Source organism: Vulpes vulpes, chromosome 1 (genome assembly GCF_048418805.1).
Source record: "Vulpes vulpes isolate BD-2025 chromosome 1, VulVul3, whole genome shotgun sequence".
NCBI classification, from domain to species: Eukaryota; Metazoa; Chordata; class Mammalia; order Carnivora; family Canidae; genus Vulpes; species Vulpes vulpes.
This window is the reverse complement of record NC_132780.1, coordinates 132811607-132817918: the sequence shown is the minus strand read 5'-3', so window position 1 is coordinate 132817918 and position 6312 is coordinate 132811607. Positions and strand designations below refer to the sequence as shown.

Here is a 6312-nt window from a genome sequence, read left to right as displayed (position 1 = left end):
AAAAATATTTGTATGGATATATGCTTTTGTTTATTTGGGGTTAACACATAGGAGTGGAATGGCTGGTTTTTATGGTAAGTATATACTTAATTTCTTTTTTTTTTACACTTAAGTATTTTATTGTATGCTGCTGCCAGTGTATATAAAATAATTACCCTTGTGAAATAGAAATTTATGAAAATTCAGGGATCCCTGGGTGGCGCAGCAGTTTAGCGCCTGCCTTTGGCCCAGGGCACGATCCTGGAGACCTGGGATCGAATCCTACGTCGGGCATGGAGCCTGCTTCTCCCTCTGCCTATGTCTCTGCCTCTCTCTCTCTCTGTGTGACTATCATAAATAAATAAAAATTTAAAAAAAGAAATTTATGAAAATTCAGAGAGGTAAATGTTAAGGACTGACAAAAGTAGAAGTTTATATAGTATGGCACGTGTTATAGGGATAAGCTTTTGTACAGGCTTCAAATTTAGTTCTCCTTTGAATATTCACTGGTTCATGTAAAGTGGTTTAGAAAACCATCAATAGATTCGTTTTACTACAAAAAGGAACAGACTTGGGGCAGCCCTGTTGGCTCAGCGGTTTGGCGCCGCCTTCAGCCCAGGGCGCGATCCTGGAGACCCAGGATCGAATCCCACATAGGGCTCCCTGCATGGGGCCTGCTTCTCCCTCTGCCTGTGCCTCTGCCTCTCTCTCTGTGTCTCTCATGAATAAATAAATAAATAAAATAAAAAATAAAAATAAAAGGAACAGACTTTCTGGGGTCTGAAGGGATTCTTACTTGAAGATACACCAGTTAGCAGGGGGTCGTGTTGGGCATTCTTCAGTCAGAATTGTTTCAAATCTGCAGCTGCCTGGGAAACTTTCACGCGGTTGAGCCCCGCTTCCAGCCGGAGCTGCTGAACCACTTTCTTCATCGCGGCGAGGCTGTAGGAACCAGACGTGGCGCTCGCAGGTGCTGGGCAGGCTCGTCCGCGGGTGGATCCGTCGCGCCATATACTTAATTTCTTAAAAAATGAGCCCGTTATTTAAAAATCTCATTTCTAGTTATCAAATCCATATATATGTTAAGAATTCCAGTTTCTTGATCTTGGTAGTTTAGTTGAAAAAAGCACTGTTTTAAGAGTCAGAAGTCAGAGGGATCCCTGGGTGACGCAGTGGTTTGGTGCCTGCCTTTGGCCCAGGGCGCAATCCTGGAGACCCGGGATCGAATCCCGCGTCGGGCTCCCGGTGCATGGAGCCTGCTTCTCTCTCTGCTGCTCTCCCTGTGTCTCTTGTGAATAGATAGATAAAATCTTAAAAAAAAAAAAAAAAAAAAGAGTCAGCAGTTTAGCCTAAGCATTTACTTCCAGACCTGGATTTTTAAAAAGAGGTCATAGAGCTCAGTTCCCTCAGAGCTTCAGTTCCCTATGAGGGAACAATTTCTTTCTTTTTTTTTTTTTTGGACCAATTTCTTTTTTTTAATTTATTTTTATTTTTTTAAATTAATTTATTTATTTATGATAGTCATACAGAGAGAGAGAGAGAGAGAGAGGCAGAGACACAGGTAGAGGGAGAAGCAGGCTCCATGCAGGGAGCCCGACGTGGGATTCGATCCCGGGTCTCCAGGATCGCGCCCTGGGCCAAAGGCAGGCGCCAAACCGCTGCGCCACCCAGGGATCCCTGGACCAATTTCTTTATATGGGCATTAACAATTTCTTCCAACAATAAAAAATTGAAAGTAGTCTCAGAGTTCATCAATAGATTGGTCAAGTGAAGTACATTCCTAAATTGGAATACCATATAGCCATTAAAAAGGATGATGTAAATATGTATTTATTGATGTGAAAAGCTGTTTTCAACATACTGTTAATGAAAGAAGCAGGCTAGGGGCAGCCTGGGTGGCTCAGCGGTTTAGCACCGCCTTCATCGCAGGGCGTGATCCTGGAGACCCGGGATGGAGTCCCACATCGGGCTCCCTGCATGGAGCCTGCTTCTCCCTCTGCCTGTGTCTCTGCCTTTCTCTGTGTCTCTCATGAATAAATAAATAATAAAATCTTAAAAAAAAACAGGCTAGAGAGGCAGATATCATTGAGGCAAAGTATACAAATGGAGAGTTATATGAAAGACATATATACTAAAATATTAATAATGGTTATCTCTGGGTAGTGGGATTTAAGGCATTATTTTTTACTTTCTTCTATGTAATTTTATATATTGCTTAGTTTTATTTGCAATAGGCATGTATGAGTCCTTGCAGAATAATGAAGCTGTTAAAAAAATAAACTTATACAACCTGTTTTTCTTGAGAATAAGATGAGAGAATGGATGGCTCTGTTGAGAAATTATGAGATGTTATCACATAAATAGAAAATATTAGTATTAATATTAGTATTTGTTACCCCAGTCTTTTCTGACAGTATCCTAGAAATTATCGAAGAAACAATTAGAAGCAGTAATGACTGCTCAATGCAAACACAATCAAGTTGAACATGGTGAAAAGGAAAAATTCCTAGAACTGGAAGAAATCTGGGGTAAAAAGGAAGGCACAAGTTCCTTTCTGAGCCTTGGGCTTAAATCCTGGCTGTCCCCTTGGGTGCATTATTTAAACTCTCTCACTCTCTATTTCCTTATCTGTAAAATGGGAATAATAATAATATTGGTTTCATTTGGCTGTGAGGATTAAATGAGTTGAAGTAAAGTGCTGGGCATTGGGCATATTGTAAGGGTTCATTAACTATGTTTCCTCATTCTTACTGCTAGCTTGGATGCATATAGCAAGATGATTTACACATCGTAACCCAGTTGGAGAGTGTGTAAAGAGTGATCATAGTAAAACAAGAAGGGTTGTGAGGTATTTTTGTTTGTTTTTTACATGAGGGAGAGGTGAGGAGTTGGTGTTTCCTTAGATAATGTTTTGGATCTGGGAGATTAAAGGGGCCAAGAAAAGATGCAAGAAAAAAGACAAAGGAAAGAAAGAGGAAGGAGGAGTGAGAAGGAGAGGGGGAGGAGAAGGAAGAAAAGAAAAGAACGGACTACTTCTGGATATCTAGGTTGAGGGACTGTGGGATAGGAGATAAAGACAATCAAGTTCCCCACCTCCCCACCCCGCATTGTCCCATTCACCACAGTAAGAACAGGGAGACCCAGGGCATCAGATGCTCTCTCTAGAAGACAAGATAGTACAGTGGGCTAGTGCCTTCTACTTTTTTTTTTTTATCTCTTCAATAGGGAAATAGGATAGAAGAACTGGAAAAAGGGATCCTCAAATGTAGGGGATCTGGTTCTTTCCCTTCATGCTCTGGGATGTTGAAAGCAGAGGTACCACTCACTGTCATAGGCTGCTCTTCAATCTCACCCATTCATTTTTTTTTTTTAATTTTTATTTATTTATGGTAGTCACAGAGAGAGAGAGAGAGAGAGAGAGGCAGAGACACAGGCAGAGGAAGAAGCAGGCTCCATGCACCGGGAGCCCGACGTGGGATTCGATCCAGGGTCTTCCGGATCGCGCCCTGGGCCAAAGGCAGGCGCCAAACCGCTGCGCCACCCAGGGATCCCTCACCCATTCATTTTTAAGGGAAATGAACCTGTACCCCCTCAGGTACACCTTAGATTTTATTTTCTTTACCTGAATCCACTTTCGGGTATATTTCTGTGATCAGCATAGGCAGTGATCAGCATAGGCAAAGAGGAGTCTGGGTCTTATAGATGTGAATGGCTCCCATTTTGAGCAAAAGAAGGAAGTTGGATTCTTATCTTACAACATATATGAAAATTAACTTAAAATGGATTAAAGACCTAAATGTACAACCCAAACTATACAACTTCTAGAAGAAAACATGGTGAAAAAAACTTCACAACATTGGACTTGGCAATGCTTTCTTGTAAATGACGCCAAAAACAGGCAATGAAAGCAAAAATAGACAAATGGGATTACATCAAACTTAAAACTTTTGTGCATCACAAAAATATTGTATGATTCCACCTATATGAAGTATCTAAAAATTCACAGAAACAGAAAGTTAGAATGGTGGTTTCCAGAGACTGGCAAGAGGGAGTTGGGGGGGTTGTTATTTAAAGGGTACAGAGTTGGGGCAGCCCTGGTGGTGCAGCGGTTTAGAGCCGCCTTTAGCCCAGGGCCTGATCCTGGAGACCCGGGATTGAGTCCCACGTCGGGTTCCCTGAATGGAGCCTGCTTCCTGTGTCTCTGCCTCTCTCTCTCTCTCTCTCATGAACAAATAAATAAAATCTTTTAAAAAAAAATAAAATAAAAAAATAAAGGGTACAGAGTTTCAGTTTTACAGGATGAAAAATTCTAGAGATTGGCTGCACAACAATGTGAATATGGTTAATACTTCTTAACTGTACACTTAAAAATAGTTAAGATAGTAAGCTTTGTTATGTGTGGGGTTTTTGGTCACACTTTAAAGAATAAATAAATGTCTAATGACTTTGTTTTTAAGATTTTATTCATTTATGGATGAGAGACACAGAGAGAGAGGCAGAGATATAGGTGGAGGAAGAAGTAGACTCCCTGAAGGAAGCCCGATGCGGGACTCAATCCCAGGACCCCCAGGATCACAACCTGAGCCAAAGGCAGACGCTCAACCACTAAGCTACCCAGTCCCCTAAATGACTTGTTGTCATGTGTCACTTCTCTAGCCTGTTCCTTAAATCCTGTGGAGAATCATCCAAGGCCTGGTCAAGGACTCTTAAAGGTCTCTATGGATATCCCAAGCCACTGTTGACCCCTCCCTCCTCCCAAGTCCTACTCAGTCTTTGTCTACTGCTCATTTGGCACTTGAGCACATGTTCAATATAACATATATACATATATATATATATATACACACACACATACGTATAATATATAAATATATATACAAATATAATTATTTATAGAAATGTATGTCCTTGTATCTCCCCTCTTGCCATGTAATACCTTAATATTCAACAAGCAGTTATGCCTACTTTGTTGGAACTTCCAGTCCTGGGGAATAAGCATAGAATGTAAGATTTGTTTCACAGTTATGTTTATGCAAATTCTAATTGTAGCCATAGGTTAAATTCCAAAAACTTTTTTTCTTTTGTTTGACTTACTATTTTACTCCACTTCAGTGATCTTTTTGCAGCATTCTCTATACAGAAATGAGTAAACTGAGGTCTATAGAGAGACTCAGTAATTTGTTCATGGTCATTTGTTCATGGTCATATAGCACAAGGCCCCTAATTCATCCTTGCTGATAGTAAGTCAGCAGACATTGCTTGCTCAACTGGATAGTTCATTGGACTGTTAGCTGCTTCCTAGCTTTTGCAGTTTACAAAATTTAAGCCAGCTGACATGGGGAAGAGAGTGTCCAGAACTAAAATGAACACATGTTTGACAAACCCTTAGGTCACCTAATTTTCTTTTCTTTAAAATGAAGTGTCTCTTGATGTTTTATGACATGAGCATTTTATTGAAAGTTTAAAAATGTAGATTAAAAATGTAAAAATACCCATAATTTCCCACACTCAGAGACTGTCATCATTAATACCTTGAAGTATAACCTTCTATACATCTCTTGCATTCACTCATTCCTGCATCTGTTAGAAATTGGAGCATAGGTAATAGTACTGTTTTCTTACAGCTTTTATCATTTTTTAAAAGATTTTATTTATTTATTCATGAGACACACAGAGACATGGGTAGAGGGAGAAGCAGGCTCCTCATGGGGAGCCCGATGTGGGACTTGATTCTGGGACTCTGGGATCACAACCTAAGCCAAAGGAAGATGCTCAACCACTGAGCCATCCAGGTGTCCCCCAAAATGTGTTTTCAAAGAGCCATATAAAATTCTACATTACCAACATAAAATTATTTTAATGTGTTATTTAAAATTTTTATCTTTTAAAAATGAATACATGCTCAGTGTAAAAACTCAAGCAATACAGAAATTTAACATTAAAAGTGAACATTCCCCATAAACTGGATTGCTAGATTTAGCAAATAAAAAAAAAAATACAGGATACCCAGTTAATGCTTGTGACATACTTATGGTAAAAAAAAAATGTTTACCTGAAATTCAAATCTAACTGGATATCCAGTTGTTATATGGCAACTCTACCATAAACCCACCTTCCTTAACTACTGGTATATGTCTCCCCAAATATTTTGTTATGTGTATATTCCACACACATACATAAACATATACACTTACTATGCTTTTTAAGTAAATACAAAAGAGATCACAGCTTGTTTTTTTTTTTTTAAGATTTATTTATTTATTTGTTCATGATAGACATAGAGAGAGAGAGAGAGAGAGAGAGAGAGAGGCAGAGACACAGGCAGAGGGAGAA

At 39.5% G+C, this 6312-nt stretch overlaps 1 pseudogene; it reads right to left on the bottom strand.

The window, feature by feature from the left end:
• Positions 1-573: 573 nt before the first annotated feature.
• Positions 574-1022, bottom strand: LOC140597867 (guanine nucleotide-binding protein G(I)/G(S)/G(O) subunit gamma-5 pseudogene; annotated as a pseudogene).
• Between the last annotated feature and the right edge of the window lie 5290 nt (positions 1023-6312).